The sequence below is a fragment of the Apteryx rowi genome, unplaced genomic scaffold (assembly GCF_003343035.1).
Source record: "Apteryx rowi isolate R43461 unplaced genomic scaffold, aptRow1 scaffold_5, whole genome shotgun sequence".
Lineage (NCBI taxonomy): Eukaryota > Metazoa > Chordata > Aves > Apterygiformes > Apterygidae > Apteryx > Apteryx rowi.
In genome coordinates, this window is record NW_020450760.1 from 2348318 (window position 1) to 2369615 (window position 21298).

Consider the following 21298-nt stretch of genomic DNA (forward strand, 5'->3'; position numbering starts at 1 on the left):
AATCTTCTATGTAATCTGCATTGCCATTCAGCTTTCTATGGAACACTTAGTGGGAGCATCCAGAAATAAAATCCAAAGACTGGGCCTTTCTTTCCCATATCTTTGACAATACTGTTGCTTTGATATCTTGAAAGGGAACATAATCAAGGAGCATAGGGCTCAACAGCCAGCATCTAGAGCAAGCTAATTCTGGCACTGCTATTCTGGGCAGTGGATCCTTTGTGGCTTTAGGCAGCGCACATGATTTTTCAGTCTCAGTTTCCCTTTCTGTAATATAGGATGATGAGAATAATCACACTCCTATCTGACATGGCATATTTATTTGCTATAGACAGATGAAGTGGTATGGAAATGGCTTTAAGGAGAATGGTTCAAAATAAGAGTATATCAATCATTCATCATTTAATTGTTTCAATTTCAGTTTTTTTAATGAAGGAACTCAGTTCATAATTGACAGGACCAAAACATTTAAAGGCTGGATTTGTATTTTGGAGAGTATTCTGAATTTCAAGAAAACTACCCCCTCACTGTTTCATTATGAGAAATATTCTAAAGCCTTTCCAAAAGTTTTGTCTTTATGCAGAACCACAGTCTGTTTATTTCTTCATGCCAGAGATGAGGTTTGGCAGGGGATTGTCCCATACCCTTGCCAGAAGCTCTCCTAAGAGCACACTCAGTTAGTTTATATTACTACTTTTGAAAAAGGAAACATTAAAGAAACCATATTTTTAATACAGTATAAAGGTCCTCTGAAGGCTGAAAATGCCTCCCTCTGGCCTCACCTCACTGCAAAGGGCTAGGGGAAGTGAGGGAAGAAGGAGTCCTACAGTCAAAGAGCTGCCTCTGTGTGAGGCCTGGGAGCTAGGACAGCTTGTTTCTAACCTTCATTTTCCTGCAGGCTCCAGCTTTCAAAAATTGCTTTAAGTCTGGTTGCCCAAATCAAGACAACCATTTTCAGCAAGTCTGGGCACTCTTAGCACCTGTTGATTTTACTGTGGCTATTCAAGGGAAGGATGTTTGTCTCCTTCCAGTCTCCCAACATACTCTAAATGCACATGGTGGACAGAGGGGGGAGCACCAAGTGCCTTGGTCTGTTCCTCTTCCTCTGTGATGACTCTCTGAGCATGACTGCATCTTCTTTGCAGCTCCTATGGCAGGTCACAAAGCCAGAGAAAGGCCATGGTTGTTGCATGTCCAACTGGCATTTTGTCGTTCTTAAAGTAGTATAACCTCTAGCTACCGTCTTGTACCATGCCTCTTCCTTGAAATGAAACACCAGGCATATTCCCTAACTCATGACTTAATATGGCATTGTCCTATATGTTGGGGAAGAAGAGACTTGAGAGATTTGTCTAGCTGTGCAGTGCAGATACTGATGTTGCATAAACTCTTTCATTTCAGTCCAGAGCTTGATTTTTTTTTAAGTTTCTAAAAAATATTCAAGTCTGAGATAATATATAATTAAAGCATAGGAGGTTATTGTCATAGGAGTGCTCTTTCACCACTTATGCCTGTGGCTATATTATGCACAGAGTGAGAGAGATCATTTCAGGTAATTGTAAAAAGACTTTTATATTATAAAACTGAGAAAAAATGTGTACGTGTGTATATCTATCCATCCATCAGAACTCAGATTGTATTTTTAGAAACTGAAGCCACATGTTGAAGCCTTTATCCAGCTGAATATTTCTTCTTGGAGTTGTCCATTCGTTATCAACTGGGCTGCATGGACAAGAGGGGGTTCAGCTATCAAAGAGAACTCAGCTAAGATATGGAAGACACCATTTTCCATGGGAGTTCTCCACACTAAAATTGCAGCCAAACTTTCTTCAACTAATTTTCAAAGATGCTTTTTTTTGTGTGTGTGAAACTGCCACATCCAGAATTTTTTGTTCAATGCCTTTTCCTCCTAGGGATCAGTCTAAAGGGTTTCCTTTAGGTGGCTGAATACCTAGGTGTTAGGGATGCATATGCACAATTTGGGACCTGGTACATGCTGATATGTTGGAATGAAATTTGAGTTCCCAGTCTTGCATGGATGAAATCCTTTCCCTGAAAATGTATCTGTCTTGGAGATATGTCAGAGTTGCACCTACATGGATTGAACTGCAGGGTCAGGACCTTTAAGATTTTTTAGAGAAAGTTACCATTTGAAGTACAAAACATTTCTACTCTGATATGAAAATGAAACCACACTGAAAATGCTTAAGTACCCAAAGAGGAAGTTACTTTATAATCTGCAATTATTTTCACTACTGGTGTTACTGGAGAGAATAAATGTGGAAAGTTTCAGTGGGTAGATTCTACTGTCATAACTTTGTGCTGATACTCAGCTGGTTGTCCTTGAAGAACTCCATCCCTTTTTATGCTGTAAATAGATATTTTGTTTACCTAACCTGCTGGAGGATTTAAAAGGGAATCAACATGTTCTGTAGACTCAAAGAGTGGGGACTGTTTATTTGTACATTCTGACCTCCTACATATTACAGGCCAAAAAATATTGCTCCATTACGTCTGCACTGAGCCCAACTCCTTGTGTGTTTGATTAAAATGTTACCTGCAAATGTAAACTTGTGAGCACAATTTCTTTTCCACTGTGGTTCATTTTGAAAAACTGTGGCTCCCTGAGCTACGAATGAATAAAGTCTGGTTTCCTATGGCATTGGATTCTCTGGTTTTCTGACAAGGCACAAGCTCCAATTGGAGCTATTCCAGTGGCTAGGACATTCATAACAGCTCAATACTGGTGGGTTCTCTGAAGTCTAGTAGGGTATGTTCACACTGCAGCCTTTCATTTAGTAGGAATAGTAATAAAGTCATTCTATTCACCAATCCAACCATTTTCCTGAAACATGTTAGGAATTTAATTATTTTTGAGGTGTCTGCTTCTATCAGATATGGTCTGAATTGGTCATTGAGTCCAAAAAATTATTGAAGGAGTAATGTGTGTGTGAACATGCATACAGGCAAAGCTTGATTGCAGATTTGTTTCCCTAGGAAATCTGGCACCTGTACTGCCTGAGATATCTGAGCCCCCGTGGATTGTTATTGTTCTATTCTTACTGTTCATTAGAGAAGGAGAGATAAGAGAGTTTCAGCAGATGTAAAACAGTATTCCCACAGGATATCAGAAATGACCAATAGACTAATTTTCTTGTGACATCCTGCCAATTTCTGGGATTGCTTTTCATCATGGTGGGTCTTTAAAAAATATGCACTTAATATAACACTTTTAAATATGCATTTAAAATGCACTGCCCTGTTAGACTGGAAATGAAAGTTAGTAAATTGTTTCATTTTTGTCATATTTTCAAAGTCCTTTGTCATGACAACAGCCAATAGACAGATTGTGAGTGAAATATTGAGGCTCTGCTTGCATTCACTTATATTTGCATTTACTATATCTGAAGATGCTCCTATATTTTGTTACAATAATACTTTTCATTTAGAAATTTGGACCTCCTCTGGTGCGAGCCCCAAATATTTCCATTTCTAAGTGCAAAATGTTAATCCCTATGTAATTTTAAAGCAGTGCCAGGTACTAACCACACTGCCTTACCTACCGTAGTCCTTTGGAAATGTTTTACTTGCAACAGCTTTAGATACCAAATATGTTTGTTTAATAAAAATGTTGTTATGATAACTATAAACAACATATTTTTGACATGACTAATGTTTTCATGAAGTTGCTTTCATTTTCACAGGTCACTGCTTCCTTTTCCAGCTTCACAAACAGTTTTCTCAATCATCTTGGGCACAGAGTTGGTGGCTCAGCACTTGGATCTGTGTCCTCTGATTTGGTCTTCTTTTCAGAGTGTTCTCTAATTTGTCCCTGTCCATGTGCTGTTTTTCTGACACTTTTTTTGTTTTCTTGTGTCACTTTATGGCAGTCTATCTCCATGATTTGCTTTAAAAGAGGTGAGATATCTGGGAAAAAATAGCGTATATATATAAAAAAGGAAATAGCTGACCAATAAACTATCTTGAAAATAAGTAATTTTTCTTCTTCTTTTCTCTTCTGCATGTTTTGTTATTTTATAATCTGCATTCATGACTTTCTCTACAACATAGGGCACATTTTGTAAATGAGCTGAAACAACATAGGGCACATTTGTAAATGAGCTTAAATACTCTGTCAAATGGTAATTATTCGTGAATAGTCTCTCTTTTATTGTTAATGATATGCATCACATTAACTGAGTTTGATATACTGATTATAAGAATAAAGTTCATCTGAGGTGACAGAGTTTATTCTCTTCTCAGGCATCCAGCCTGGATCTCAGCTGCAAAGTAAGTACCTCTACCACATCTCATTACCAAAATAGCAACCTTCTTAATCCTTTGCTGTGAAGAACAAAGGTTTGATTCAGTCTCTGGAGCAGAAATAGGATCTTATTAATGCACTGGCAACTACAGTGTTGTTATTTTTGTTAGAAAAGGGAGAAATAGGAATTTGCTGATATATGTTAGATTAAGGGCTGTCATTGTTTTGAGGTTAATTGAATTGTTATTTGGGCCTTTCCAATAGTAGTTGGAGGTCTACAAAATATCCTGTAATTTAACGTTCTTGATGAGTTCAAGAACTGCTTCCTGGAAGTTCACTTCTATCCTTTGTTCTGAAAGAATCGTTTAGGACATCAGTGAAATGGTGTATTGCTTACAATGCAAGAGGTGGAACTAGGAGGAACCTTCTTCTGTCGCTCTTGCCAGGAATGCTGGTCTTCCTGGACTCAATCCACTTGCCATCCAGTGGATCTGAACTTGGACCCTGGGCAGTGGGGAGGCCCAAGTGCTCAACCTTTGCGGTGCACTGACTCAGAAGATATGTCTCCTTACCCACTCTCTGGAGCACACTAAGGTGTGGGATGTGCTATCACTACCTGTGTGCTAGCTGAATGTCCAGGGTTGAACAGGTTACAACTGATGTATGAATTCCCATTTGGAAACATTAGATCTCTGATGGTGTTTTACGGAGTCTCTCCTTTCCTTTGAAGAATTTGCTGTCAGGTAGTGTTGGGCTGCAGTGGACTGTGGAATTTGGGATCCCTGTGGAGTATGCTCTCAATGTGTCTGGCAGCTCTTCAGGATACAGTTGAAATTGGGATTGCAGAGAAGAGCCAAAGGAATTCCGCTTGGTGAAATTAATGTTATTGAGTTTGAGGACCTGGAAAAGGGTGAGGGAAGGTTCTGGGTGAGCTCCCAAATTGGTATGAATGACTGGCATAGAAGATATTGCTTAAAGCAAAAATAAATGCAGTGTAACTGATCCATTGAGACCAGCAAATTCTGTTTCTGGAAATGACTGGTGCATGATAGTTCTTAGTGATAGGCAAATGCCATACTCCAAAATACGTGTGGTCTGTTGTGCAATTCTGGGTGGGTGTGGATCTTTGCAGGTTATTGGCCTATGCCCTCTGGCACAAAATGTGTTTGCATAAGTCTTAGCATGTAGAACTTTGGGTGTTTATCTTCATGTGTATATGAAAGGTTCAGGGTTAGGCTAGGAAGAACTATCCCAGAAACTGAAGTCAGCAGAAGTATTCTGGCTAACTGTTCCCAGGCCTGATTACTGTCACAGAAAATGAAGACCAGTAAGATGGCATTTTTAGTGAACCTCAATTCTCTGTTTCTGTTCCTTATGGTTAGGGCAAATCCTGTATTTGGCCTCCAGGAGATATGACAAAGATACATCTTTTGATGGAATCTGTAGGCTGAGACTTGTGGCTTGACTGTGTGGACTTTATTTGTGAGCTGGAAGGGATTTCTGAGCATAGTCTTAGGCAATCAGTGTTGTATTAATTGCTATTTTATCCTGAATGCATATCTTCCCAGAAGACGTTAAGTATCAAGTTTTGATAAAATATGAATGTGTCAAGTGCCAGTAGGATACTTGGGCCAAAGCCTGTTCTCTGTTATAGCACTGTAAAGCTGGAATAATTCTATTGACTTCTGAGTGACAGTGGTAGAGTTGAGAGTAGAACTGGACCTGCAAGAGGAAGCAGAGACTGTGTGTGAGTGTGCCTTGGGCAGTGAAACAGCTGACTGAAGAAACAGCTCATCTACTGCTTCCATTTCCCATTGATGGTTTCCAGCTGTTCTGTTATCCCTGGAATACCAAATGCCATTAATTAGGTTCAGATTATAAAAATAAGTGGGTGCCATTGTGTGTCACCTACCTTACTGCACATAAACAATATGCCACATACAGCAAACTATGATCACAGATGCTCAGTTACATTATGGTTATTAAGTCAGGAGTGGAGTAAAGAGAAAGTTCCTTTGGCAAAGTAGTCATAGGCTCAATGGTTTCTCAAACTGTGCAATAGAGGAAGACATGGTCACGTGCAAGAGATCAGTGCATATTGCATTTAGACCACAACCGAGGATGTTACGAACTTTATGCTTTGATGTTTGCGGATCTTTTTGTATTGGCTGAGGCAGGAGCAAGGAAAGAGCTAAATAAGAGAATAAAAGATGAAAGGAGTATTGCCATCTCCTCCAGCCAGTAAGCACATATTTGTAGGATAGTAACAAGATTTTTTTTACATTTTTGCACAGTGATTAGGGATCCTAAATGGCTTCCTCAGAGAATGTGAAAAATAAGTAGATAAAAAATTTCTTTGAATAGCATGTACACCTAGATTCTCACTCCTCTTAGTATACAGTGATCATGTGAGATCAAATAACTTTTGTTGTTATGCTGCTGCAGCAAGACATGATACCATATTGCTGCTCAGGTTGATAGGAAAGTATTATCAGGAACTGGCTGAAATCGACAGATGCAGAAGGAAACACATTAAGGAAGAGCATGGAAATCACAATGTCTTAAAACCATGACTGGTCCCAAAAGCCACTGAGATTTTACTGGAGTGAATGGGCTGCTACAGGCTCTGTTTAAAGTAAACTGGAAATTGAAACTGGAAATTGAAAACTCAGGTTTAAGTGAACATGGGAGATTTAATGGATTAGATTATACAAAAGCTAGAATTTGTGTGGAGGCTGCAGTCATGATGGAAGAGTCTCTGTACAAAGGAGAGGAATGTGTTGCCAGGTTGGTGTTTCCTGACTGGAGGTGTTGCATGAGCCTGGAGAAATTGTCCCTATAATTTTAAAATATGAATAATAAATTATCTACAGATAATAGTGTGGTCAATAATAAATATGGATAAATATACTAGTGGAAACCCAAGGTTTGCTTACAAAGATTAATTGGTAAATGAATGGTCTGTTAGGGCCATCAAACAACAAAATTAGGTGAATTATGTTCTTTAAACGTCAAATAGTTATTATTATTTCAGATCATATAATGTAACTATGATGTTATATTATGATGGGGGGACTTTTTTCCTGGGTGTGTGTGAACAGTTTGAGGGGAAAACGGAAGACCTTTGTGGATGAGTTCTGGAACCCTTGCTTGTATGAATTTTCCCGGCGTTACACTTAACTTCTGATGCAAGTTGAGATCAGAAATACTGCAAATCTGCAAGTAGGTATTTTCCAGTAAATCTAGTGCATTAACCTAGCTATCCACTGGGTGGAGATGGCCGACAAACTTCCTATTAGGTGTTTTACTAGAAAAATGATGGGTGGGAAAGTAGCCCTAGGAAAGTAACTAAGAGACATCATGGAACTGTAAAGAGTGGTATGGCTGGTGGACTAGATTCAGAAGTTTCAGAAGTAAAATAGTCTGTAGGTTTTGCTTGTGCTTTTTACTCTAGAAAGATGTACCAATAGGATTTTTGTGCACTGTAGAAAGTTGAATTCTGTCAGAGCATCTCATGTTTATCTCATGTCTAGGACTGATGCATTTGTAGGAAATCTCATCCATCAGCTGATTGCCATGACCTTAACCAAAGGGTTTTCAGACTGAGATTCTGGATTTTAATCTGTTTTATCAGCTCAGTAATACTTGTGAATACCTGGGTTTTCCTTTGGGCCTAGACTGGCACTTGTCACCTTACAGAGTTTGGGAGATTAAATTAGTAAGAGGAATTCGGTCTGGCATGTGTTGGTTTCATTTTTCATGTGGAGGCGAATCTTGGAGGAACAAGTGTCTCCAAGTAGGAGGGTATTCAGCCTTCTTAGTGGAGCAGACTCAGTCTGAAGTTGAGAAGGTGTCAAGAAGGAAGCATTTTTGGACACAAAGTAACGAATAGTCATATCAATCCATAAAGCAAAGAAAACAACCGTACTCTGACTGGCTCTTCAAACTAGTGAGAAAGGCTAGACTTTTACTGGACTGTGAGAATATTGCACAAGATTCATCTGCATTTCTGTTCCTAACTGCTTGAGTTACTGAAGGTCTGTCTACTCAGGGTTTGGCAGGCAGATATGAACTCGCTCTGTCTGCGCTCCAGGCTGGCTGGGTGAAAGCTGGCTCTGCATGGGAAGCTGTGTAGCCATGATTAGCATGGGGCTGAGCCTAAACTAAAGAGTCCTGCCGGGAAGCAGAATATATTAGCTTGAGATCAACATTACAAGGCTGCAGTTACATGACTTTAGGATCAGAGGTAGCTTCTATCTGGGCAGCTTAGAGCACTTGCTTCTGCACTTGCAGAGCTTGCATCTGCCTGCTGTGTGCCATGGAATATGCCTGAATGTGCTAGAAGGGCTAGCCAGACATGGTGATCTGGAAAAAGTGTCCAAAAGGCTATCCATTCTTTTTTAAAAACACCCTTGAGTAAAAATCTAGTGCCAAACTCCAGTTTTAACAAACAATTTGTGGGTTTCAGATTCTTTATGTCAGGTCTGAGGCCTGATGCATGTTAATGTTAGAGGGAAAGACTTCAAACTGTATGTTTGAATGGAAAACCCAACAGGTCAGTGGGAAGGACTATGCAGCTATGACAAATGAGTGCCTTGCAGCAATATCTGCCTGAATTACATGTCACTCCCTATACAGACCATTACTACAAACCACTTGCTCCCTTGCTTACAATGAATGGAAAGTGCTAATGCCAGCTTGTTTAGCTGATGTCCCAAATTCCTAGGTCACTTAGGTACTTTTTTAGGATGTGTCTCTTTCAAAAGACTTTCTATAATTCATTTCCATGTCTCTTCTTTTCAAAAAAACCTGTTTCTTAATAAAATTCATGGGCATTTAAACAATTATTTTGTCCTTAGCCTCTGGAGTCCATTAACTGCTATGCCTTCGTGTGTTCTTGAAGCAAATTAAAACAACGTATTGTGTAGGATATAAAACTATTCCTAACTATGGCAGTGGATCACTGCAGTCATTAGGTTAATACCAACTATTATCATCCAGGGTGCTCATCTGGTTTTACTGAGCTTTGTTAACGAAATGGAAATGTATGATTAAAGTCATCCTGTCTGTCCCTCTAAAGTTGTGCCTGTGAATGAGTCACTGTTTTATAAATGGGTGTTGCCAGACACTGATATTGAATACGGCTCCAGCCGTCAGAGTTCTGGGTCCAGCACTGCATTTTTGGAGTCCAGACTGGAACACTGAAATTCCTATTGAAATCTGTGGGAATTCTGCATGGCCAAAGCCCAGCTACCTTTATAGCTGGCTGTGGCAGCCGGGAGAGAGAGGTACTCTATGCAGTAGGCACTTAATGGCTGGAAAACTCAATATAAATTTCATGCATCTCTTCGCTTAGTCACTTGAAACCTGAGATGGAGCTGAGGATGCCACGTTCCATTTAAGCTTTGTTTGTTTGAAGTCAACTGAGTGCCCTCTGCTGTCTCTGGACGTGACATCTTGTGCTCCACTGGGGCTTGCACTGTGTGTTGGCGAAGTTGCAGCTGTGGTTTCTGTGCTCACTGCACACAAGGACTGCTTGCACATACCAAGCCCCAGGGTGTCAATCAGTGTGACTGCCCTGCCTGCTGCAGTGGCCCTGGCTGGCTGCATGCAGGCAGACTGGAATATGGCAGATATATAGCTGTTTGCATGCCCCAACAGTAGATAGCTCCCAAAGATCTCTGGGTGGAGTTGCTCTCAGAAAGCTGGGTCTTATGGGCAAAGTTGACCCAATAGTTAATTTAACTTGTTTGCTTCACATAAGAGATATGGTCTGAATAGTCTTAGCCTTGGGGAATTTCACATCTGGATTCAAACTCTTTATGGCTAATGTCCCCTGATCTGTGCCATAGGCTGTTCCTAAGTCCTAGCTCTGTACTTTTCCAAGCTTTGTGTTTCATGTAGTCCCCTTAGGGGCACTTGCAAAAGTGGGACGGCCAGATTGGTAGTTGTTATAAAGAGAAGTGTCACCACTGACGTCAATGCAGCTCTGCCACTTCACATTTGCAAGGGATCAGGCCCGTTTACCAGCGTGACAGTCTGCTGGGGGAAAGGGGAAGCAGTCTGAGAAGTGTTGGGTTTACACTTTGCAAAGCGACAAACAGAGAGTCTGACTGCAGTAGCCAGACACATTATAAAACAGGCTGCTGGAAAGACAGCTCTGTGTGAAGGCTCAAGTCTTGATTTACTCCTGGTTATTGTCCTGATATTTCATGGCTTTAAGAGAGTTTTCTTTAAACTTAATGTATGGACTTCTGTGACGGTAATTGGCTGAGACTGCTTGTGGGGTTTCTGGGTGGTCTTACGTGGTGTAGGAGGCCAGTTGTGGGTATAACTGCTTTTGTGCCGTTTGGTAAGGCTGAAGTGGACAATCCAAGCTGTGTTGCTCTGTGTTACCAAATGTATGGTAACACATACATTTGGAGGATAAGCACCTCATCAAGCTCGTGAAGGCTTCCAGATCCTTTACCCAACTCAGGATATTTTAATGTTTTCTAAAGCCTGAGTTTAAGGAAATAATCCTGAAGTGAAAGGAAGAGAGATTGAAAGCTCCGAGGAAAGCAGAAGAGAACCAGTGCTTCCTTGGGTGTAAATGGGAGTAGAGGAGGAGGAAAGGCTACTTGGTAGCACAGCCTTTCTCAGATCCGCTAGTGCTGTTCTCAGAACTCTGCCTGTCTGGTGCATTTCTTCTGTGCTTTTGCTCATCTGAACAATTCTCTTTGCCAGGTAAAAGGGAACAATAGTGGAGTAGGAAAGAATGAATCACTGCCATTAATAAGAAAACTAGGGTTGCTCTCATCATCAACACAATGCAGTGTCTATTCTCAAATGTCAGGGCTAATAACTCACCATTTACAAATTAGATTTAACCCCCTCCCACACAAACCCACATAGTCCATGCTAGCCTTCAAGCTTAGGTCATAGCTGCCTTTCTCAGAAGGCCACCAATAAAGCCTTCAAAATATATCTCCTCCAGACAGTCTGGCTGCTTTCAAGTTCGAATACTCCTCCTTCTTTCCCTTTGGATGCTGTTTTAGTCATAGCTACATCACTGAAAAATGTGGAAATGTCTCTGAAAGCCCATCTAAGGCTCTAATTATCTTTAATGTAACAGGACCATTATCGTCTACAGATGAAATGAATAATACAAGAAGTAAGAAAGATTCCAAATTTTTGGTTACCTTAATAAATTCCTAAACGTGAAGGAACTCACAGATCTTTATCCAAATGCAGCCAGAAATTATTAATGCAGGTGGGAGTATCAAAAGCATGAGTGTTTCAACTGGAATCTTACAACATCTTCTATCCAGACGGTGTTTTTCATCCAGTGTTCTGATGAATTGTAACTGTAGCTGCTCAGAAGAGATGTAACAGGGATGCCAGTTTCCTAGATAACCATCATGTAGGTGTAGAACATGAGAAGCTGTTAATTTCAAATGCTCATCAGGATATTAATAGCATTCTTACTTTGCAAGTAATGGGTTTGTTTGAATTCCCTGTCTGAAATATAGGAAACATTCAGGATATGTATTTTTAACCAGGATGGCTTTTAAAGTGAGGCCGAGACAGGTAACTGGAAAAAGGACATGGAAACAAATTTGGGACTGATTAGTAAAGTCCATTTAACAGACTCTGCTTGCCCAGTCCAACACAAGCAGTTTTTTATTAATTAATAAATCAGTCTCTCTTTTCTGTGCAAACTGAAAATTCTTCAAAGTGGGGTGCATGTGGTTCTTAGCACAGCTGGTTGCTGGGGGTGTGTTCTCTTTGTGGGGGATCTATCGGCAGCTTGGCTACCTCAGTGTGATCTTGGGCAAGGCCTGGATAAACATCAAAGGCCAGATTGTTCTGTTTTACCAAATGTGTTGCCTGGGGCCTGTTAATTAATAGAATGTCTAGGAATGTCATACATCTATTGAAAAAAAGTGTCACTTGAAAATTGCTATTGTTTTAATTGAATGTTGTCATTTCTACATAGTGACTGATATCTCAGTTTACCAGCCTTTTTGAAAGAGTGAACTGGAACATGGAAAAACAGGCCACTCATAGGGAAACACTGTTTTTTAAGTTATTTTTTAATGTAGGTCTCACAGAGCCATAAATGCTCCCACATGTTGACTGAAGGCCTTATCCTGAAATCCAAACTTATGTTTAATTCTTATAAGTTATTCCATCATAAATCAGTGCCTGAGGCCTGCTGTGAGCAGGGGTTGCAGAATTGGACTGATTTGACCTAGCAATAGAGCATAACTCTGTGAACATTTGCTGGAGGTATAGTACTTGGTAACGGGTAGACCAGCTGAGACTCAGAGGTTGTCTATGGCAGTAGGCATGCTGGACTGTCTACCAGTAAGTGTTTGCAGAATTGGGTGGTAGGTGGTCCTACTTTATTTGCTATTTTAACACAAGTCTGGTACTTGTTATTGAGTGAGCTAGTTCCTCTGGGAAAGGTGGGTGTAACTTGTCAGGACATGAAGGATAACTAACCTCAGACATTTGGGGAGTTTTGTGTGTGTGTGTTTGTGTGTGTGTGTGTGTGTGTGTGTGTGTGTGTGTGCATGCGCTCACGGGCATGTGTGTGTGTGCGTGTTTTGATGCATATGATTTTGTTACGTAAAATAGTGAGGCTCACCCCCTTCTCTGCCTGATCCTGCCCTCTTGTGGGTTTCTGCACAGTTCTTTTGAAGGAGAAGGGTTGCTCATATGATGAGGTGAGAAAGAAGATGAATGGAAATAGAAACCAGGAGGAATCAGATATTCAGATGAATAGTTATAAAGGCTTTTAGCATTCAAATATTTCTTGTCTTATGTCACTGGGATCCTAGGAGGAAGATGTACATTATCTAAGGGTTTCGTGGTTAGATCTTTATTTTTGCAGAATAATTTGGCCAGGATTTAATTGTACATAATAAGAGGCATTCCATATAATACCCCACTGTAAGAATTCCTCAAATGCATGTCTGTGCTTTCAGAAGAAGCTGAAATCCTTCTTTCCCTTCTCTGTATAGCTCTTGGATTGACAGCTGTTTTTTCTGATTTGCTTCTATCAGTACCCCACAGCAAAGACGTATGTTTCAGGTCATGGGTGTCATTTTGAAGGTTTCTGCATTGGGAACTCCCTCAGTCAGCAATAAGATCATGCAGTGCTAGATTTTCTGGAAACACAGCAAAGATGATGGCATTTTGGAGGTGAAAAGAAGCAGTGGGGAAGGAGGGGGAGTATCTTTTTTATCTGTCAGGTACAGTTGTAGTATCTCTGCCACACTGTGCTTTAAGTACAGTATGCTGGTCTTGGCTTTTACATGAGTTCTGGAAGAGTTTTGTGTGCTACACAGTGTGATTGACAAAAAGATCTTCTGTCCTCACTTAACCTTCTTTTAAATTAAAAAAAAAAAAATTCAATAAAAGTTCAGCCACACAGCAAGGAATGAATTTAAAGACTGCACACCATGTGACAATGGTAAAACTTTCATAATAGCCGTCATATTTGTTGGTTTAAAAATCAACTTCATTGTCATAGTTAATGGTTTGCAGCTGCTGCGGAGCAGAGGCAAATTGCTATGTATGTGTCAGTTGTAAATGCAAGTAAGATCCACTGACTAGGGTGACTTGGTTAGTTTTTCCTATCTATTGGTAGTATTGCTGATCATCATCTCTATGCGATGAGAGGAATTCATTGCCACATTTCAGCACTGCTGAGCTGGCTATGTGATCTTGCAAGTAAAATAAACTTGTTTTCAGTGGCCTGCCAAAGTATACTACATGACATCCCATTAAAAAGGCTTCCAGGGTCATGTGTAAGTAGGTGCAGTCTCCCTGCAAATCTATGGGATATTGTCACCATTGACTTAATTAATGAAGGTAAGTTACATGAAAAGTGTTAGAGAATCAAAATTTATTGCCTAATGTGAAGCTTAGGAGTAAAAGAAGCCTTGTTGGAAGGTCACCAGGTAAATTCTGTGCCAACTTATAGCTTTTGAAAAGTATTTCTAGTTTGTATGAAGTTCATATCAGGCAGACATGCGAAGTAGATGGAAATATTGTTCTCCATCATGTTGCTGATGTGCGGAGGATGTAATAAGGTTGGAATGGCCCAGCGGCCAAAGGGTAGCAGCAGGCTGAGGGCAAGCAGGGGAGTATGTGAAGTGCCCATTGGTTATACCGGACTGGGAGCCATCCAAGAAAGCCTCCCTAAGGTACTGTAAGTTGTGGCAACCCCAGGAAATTTTCTGTGTCTAAATGGGCTGGGTTTTACCTTTAGGCTGAGCCAATATATGTTGCCTTTTCTGGGTACAGTTGGGGGTCAGATCAGTGGCAGATGTGATTGTGAAACTTTTGCTCTGCGTCCCAGCGCTCCCCTTGGCACTCTATGATGCAGCCCTACCCTCTCATTCACAGTCTGAAAGTGTGCTTCAACATGAGAGGGAGATTCTAACTTACTCTTCCTCCTCCCTACTATCTCTGCAGTTAGAGCAGAACTGAGCTGAAATCCTGTTTCTAAACTCCAGACTAAAATATGAGGTGTGTCCCTCCTGAGCTGTCTAGGAAGGGCACTGGTTATTTAAAGCAGGGCAAACCTTTGGTGTTTTAGGCACCTGTCTCTGTGTAAAGAACTCAGGCAGTAGGTGGTAGGTCAGGCTATCCAAGTTTCTGTGTTCTTATTGTTGTGGCTCTGTTTTTCATTCTAGAGAACAAACAGTAGATGAGCGAGAAGGTTTAATGACTGAGTTTATGAGAGGACAGCACTTTTAATTCTGAAGTCAAAGATTTGGAGCCCAAAGAGAGGGAGAAATTTCCCAGAGAAGGGACAACACACAGTCTCACACTATGTTACTGTCAGTGCTACTTCACTTATTTGGATGGGGTTGCTGACCATGTTCCCTGCGACAGAACCTGACCTTCAGGTCTCATTTACAATTCAGAGTACTTCCAGTTTGGCATTCTTGTGCACGTTGAAGTGTAATTAAAGTAATTTCAATTCTTGTTACCCCTTCAAGCTTGCTTAATTTGTCAACATGCTAGTTTATTTTAGTCACATGGAAATTATGACTGGCACTGGTCTGAAGTAAATACATGGGTTCTTGAGTTATTTTGAACTTACTTTCTCTCCCTTCTCCTCTAGCCTTCTTTTTTTCCTCCTTTGTGGAGGTTCCTTTGTTTTACGAACAAATAGAAGTGTATACCAGAAGATGAATGGAACCTTGAAAACACCCTGTTCAGCTTTGTGGAGGACTCTAGAAAAGTCTGGAAATGCTTAAAGAAAAAGTCCCTTCCCGTGTCTCTTAACTCTATTCTTTATCCTTTTGATGAGGTTTGCTAGCCCTGAGGAAGGACATCTGGACTATACCCAGATAATTCAGGAGCCAGTTCACAGTTGGATCAAATGTCCTTTCCTTAGCAAGGAGAAGTAGGCAAGGGATATTTTCTCCCCATTAGAGAAGGTGGGACAGTTGTCTGGATGGTTACAGCTGTAGATATATTAGAACTATTCCTGTTGTAATAGAGCTGTCTGTATTTTCCTGCCTCTTGAGATGGAGTATCTTGTGGGTTTTTGACAAATAGTTCTCTGCCTCTGACATCCTGGACTGTTTCCTGAAGATTGTTGACAAACAACCATGTTGTTTTCCCTCACTAGAAGGTATTCTCTTCTGAAGGCGATTTCTCTCTCTGGGTCTACAAAACCAGTAGGCCTATGTGATCAGAGACAAACGGTCAAATTTATCTAGCTAAATGTAAATGCCTCTAAAATGTAGCAGTCTGCAGTTATGGTAGTCACACTGGTTCCTTTAAATGGTTTAAATGGTTCCTTTTATAATCCGTGGATATGTAGACAATATCCACGATGGACTCCAGTAGACTCTATGGACTAACTTTCCTTATCCTAAAGCAGATGTCTAAAATGTCAGATGGACTCCGTCCTTGACAGTGCCTGTATCTGTTCATTGACTAGATGGGAGACTTATGTGGCTGTATCAGTAGTAGATGTTTGAAGTTAGGTGAGATGAATGCCCCAAGATTTTTTGTCTTGTTCTCTGTCACAGCAGTGAGTCAGTTTACAGAGATGCTCTTCAGTATTTCAGCTTCCTTCTCGGGTTGCCTTCCTTCTCTTGTCTGAATTTTGACAAAACTTTCCTGGGCAGGCATGAAGTATGTCTGTTTGTTGAATATAAATTTTGATTTTTCCTCTTGTAGCTTTCCCTGGGACACCACATAATCTTCTGACATCTTGGAACTCCAGGAGAAAAACAGAGTGTTTCCAACAGCAAAGGTCTTCTGGAATTGTTGAAAAAAGACTGAAACAGTCCTGCTTCTTGCACTTTCTTTTTTTTCCTCCTATCTGATTTTCAAAGAGGAGTCTGATTTTAGTTTCCCAATGTCCCACCCATGTGGCACTTTTGACATTGGCCAGAAATGAGAAGTCTTGAGTTGGAAAGGTGTCATCAAAACAGTGACTAGATACACTTGGAAGAAAGGTTTATTATTTGGCTTCCTGCCACTGAGAGCTGCTAATTATCAAGCAATTACGACCAGACATAATTTTTCACTGTCTAAAGCTGCCTCTTGGGTTTAATATCTGCCTGAAAACAAAAGGCGGAAATTTTTTGAGGAGTTCAAAAAAGGCCAAGAGATGTGAAAATATTTCCTCAGGGCATCCTTTGCTACCTTCAAGGACTTCAAGGCCAGGAGTTTGGCTATCACTGCCTCCTTAGAAAGCATTCTTGGCTCTTGTATTCTGATCCATCTTTTCTCTCCTGGCTTCTCAAATAATCAAATCATAAAAGTAGTTTGGGAAATACATTTTGCATCTGTAACTCCTGTGATCTTTGGATGCTTCAGGGGTCGAAACTCCGCATGGATTTGCCACAGCTGAGGGCTGTGTGTTTGACTCCAAAATCCTTTTGCACACAAATTAGAGGGTGACCAGTGCAAAACAATGTGGTTATAATGTATTAACTAAGCAGGAAACATGGAGATCAGTCTCTGCTGTGTCAGGAAACAATTTGTCTGTGGAAATGGCATGGCACAGTGCTTGGGAAGACAATACTGGGAGCAATGTTCAGCAGGCTAGCTCCTCAAGAAGGTCCTACAGGGGCACTGTCAGTGAATCAGTAGGCCTGATTTATTACTATATTTTATTAATTCTACTCCAGGCTGACTTCTTTCAAGTGAATTTATCCTAGAGTAAACTGGGGAAAAACAGCGCCTCGTCCCTCTTGCTTTCTGCATGTGGTGCTTCCACAGAGCCACACTGAACTTTCGGCTCTGTCCTTTTCAGGACCCAGCTGTGATAAGGTGGGAGCTGGAAGCCTTTTAAGGGTTGCTTGGAGAAGATGAGGTATAATCCTGATATTGGCAGAAATTTCTGAACCCCAGGTTTGCCAGCTAATCCTTAAAAATGGTTTCTGATGAAGTACATGAATCTTACAGTGTGCTTCTCAGGAAGCAAGGCTCTTGGAAAATAGGATTTGCTGTTGGGACAGAATACCAGAGGCTGTCACACTACTCAAACTGAGAATAAACAGAGAAGAAAGTCTGCATGAGAATTTCATGAAAGTGGGTATAAATGAAGGAGAGAATAAACTCTTGCCTCAAAACAAAGAGTTTGGCATTTGCCTATAACAACACGCAGGTGCTTTGCCAACATGAAGAATAGGACTGAGAACTGGAAATCTACGTCTCCGTGTTTGTCTTTCAGCAGGCTTCCAAGCATCCACATTTTCATTTAAAATCACTACCAAGCTGTTTATGATAGATCTGTGCCAACTGCACTGTTTTATGTAGCAATCTAAGCCAAATCATTGTGACCTGATGTGACTCAGTTTTTTAAAAGGGTGCGCCTGCAGAATTCTCATTTTCTTCAGTTCAAAGTGAAACACTGGGAAAAGTATTAGAATGGATGTGAAAACAGTGCAGCATTCTTATGCAGAGGCAAAAGTGGCATTCAGGCAGGCACTAGAGAAAATGTGCCTCGGGTGTGTTGTTCAAAATGAGTCTGAAATGTTCACTGGAAAAATATCAGGAATCTTAGACTTAAGTGAACTAATTCACATGCTCTGTTTTTGCCTATATCTGTGGTCTTGGGAGGTGAAATAATAGATTTTAAGGGCTCTCTGTTCATGAAGTTTTAGCTCACGTTTTTTTATCTGCATGTGCATTTATTTGATAGTGTATGTGAAGTCTGGTTTTTTTTCTATTTTTTTCTCCATCTTTCTCTTCATATCTCATCTCTCTTTATATCTCATCTCCATATTTTTCTGAATATAAATCTTATACTTTTGTGTGAATTTCAAATCTATTATAGAACAATTAAATGAAAAAGATTGTTTTTAGTCAAATATACTAATGTTTGCATGGATGATAGAATATCTCTTATTTAAATATATAGTTGTTTAGATATTATTTCATGCATAGATAATAGGTGATTATGCATTTTATTCCAGTCTCCTCAAATACTACCGAGCAAATCGACAGTAAAATATTCTGAAGTACTTCAAACTGTGGTTAAATGCTTTTAGGTTCATAACTCATCTTAGTCAGTGTAAGATGTTTTGATATTCAGTTTAAATTTGTCACCATCTTTGGTCTTCAGTACCTTTAACAGGTTTTAACTTCATCTGAGACTGAGCTGAACATTTCATCATTCTCAGAATCAGCAGTTGGTCTTATGTGCGACACCACTTAACCAGGGGTGCTGGGTTGCTTTATTTTTCAAAGATTCTCACTATAATAAATACAAGTAAAAATGGCTGTTTTTTCCCCATACCAGACTGAAAGCTTTTTTTTTAAATACAGTAGTTCATGAGAGACTTCCTTCTAATTAAATCAGATTCAATAACATAATTGACCAAATAAAGAGGAGATTACCTGAAATGGCATTTTAGCCTGAATCTTCATTTGAATGGGAAAAAGGGTGTTTTTTTTTTTAATGTATCTGTTACAGACAGTATCTACATTTCTTAGAAACTTGCAGGGTTTTTTTTTGGGAAACCCCCAAACTATTTTTGTATGGTTTTGGCCAAAAATATTTGGTTTTCTCTTACCAAATTTCAAAAGGGTTGAATAATTGGCTTTTCTGAGGGAAAGGCAATATTTTCCATTTTCTTCCTAGTTCTTCCTAGCTCTGCTTTTTTCACATTTCTGACAAGCAAAACAGTACAAATGTACCTAGAAGTACTGCTGTTGTGTCAGGAAATATGAAAATAAAAATGAGATTTACAGTCTTTGAATTTTAGCCTGCTGCAGCACCAATATATTAAGCTTTCACTTAAATGCAAGCACAGATCTGTGCTTCTGTCACTGCATCATGGAAAATACCGTTGTGGGACACTGCCAGTGACTTCAGTAAGTGAGGGGTGGGGGCTGCCTAAACTATCCTTGCTGTTGCCAAAAGGGGTCAGCTGCTCAGTTCAAGCAGAGCTTGTGATTGTGTGAGTGTTCATATAGGTGCAAAATGTGTCAGATGAGGAAACTGAGCTGACTGAAAACTAATGACTAGAAAAAGGAAAGTTAAAGTGGGCAAGAGGGAGTGGCAGGAACAGGCAACAGTTACCACATATTTTGATGGCAGTATGAATTTATATTGCATTGAAATTGCAGTGTAACTATGTCCAAAATATGTGCAGTGGTGATATATGCACCAGATTATGTACTCTTGATCCCACAGCTAGTTACAGATGTTCAGTTGTACGCAGATGGGGCAGTTCTGTTTGAAAACATAGTTTACTATCTCTGTTGAAAAGCCTATCTTATGGGGTGCTCTAGTTGGTCAGCATAAAATGTCAGCCCTCGTCCTGAGTCTTATTCTTGCTTGAGCTGTGAAGTTGAGGGTAGAGATGTGTAGCTTCCATCTAGATTTCTGCCTGCTAATGTCCTTAGTTCCTAAGAGACTGCCTGGACACACTTCCTAGACAGATGGAGGTGGTGCTCAGGTGAGTTTTTTCTCCTGTTCTTATCAAAGTTTGTGGGGATACTTTTGCACTAGATTGTGGGGATGCTTTTGCAGAGCCTGAAACTGCTTTTCAGAAGGTTTAAGAACAATACTGCTGCTATTCAGCCTACTCTTTCTTATTTTAAACCAAGGGACTGAATCCCTTGACTTCCTTAGATCAGGGTTGGAGCCTTCATCTGTGATTGAAATGAATATGAAGGCTTAAATGCAGGGATTAGATAGTTAAGCTGTGGGTTTAGAAAATACCAAATTTTGCCGTCAGATAATTTTGTGATAGTTCTGTAAAGAAGGCTCTTCAACAAAAACTGGAAGGAATTCAGCAGTGAGGAATTCCAGCAGTGAGAATTTGAGATGTTTGGGAAATCAGGGGCAAACTGAAACTGAGGTCTTAGAAATGGTGTTTTTTTTTTTTTTTCTCTGATGCCAAAAAACAAGCCAAGTTATTTTGTCCTGAATAATCTGTAGATTTAATCTCTCTTGAAGTGCCCATGGGATTCTCTGACAGTGTTTTGGAATCTGTGGTTCTACTTGGTGCAGTGTTTTACAGCTTCATAACAAAATTCTGAAGTTGAGTTGTGCAATGGATAAAGTGGAGTTCAGTATATATTTGATCTCTTTTAATAAGTAGAAACCTTAACCATTCTGTAAACAGACTCAGCCCAATGTGACTATACCTAAAAAAAAAAACTTTCTTGGATTGTGGAAGTAGTGTATTTTGTATCTTCTTCACTTATTAAAACATAAGACCTTAATTTCAGAGCTAAGAATAAGAAAGATGACAAAGAATAAAATTGGACTGGAAACTATGCAGTATTGAAGCATGCACCTAATTCCAGTGAAAATAGTTATGGTTGAGTCATTTTGATGAAAGCATGTACAGCAAAAGATCTAGAATGCAATAAATGTGTATTTAAACATATGGAGCCAATGATTAATGGAGAAATACTTGAGAACAATATTTTAAGCTGGATAACTTTTTTTCAGTTACCATGAAAATGTATACTATTGTAAAGATTTCCTTCCTCTTTCTCACAGTCTCTGAAATGTTGGGGCCAGAAACAACTTATTGTCTAGCTTCCCATTAG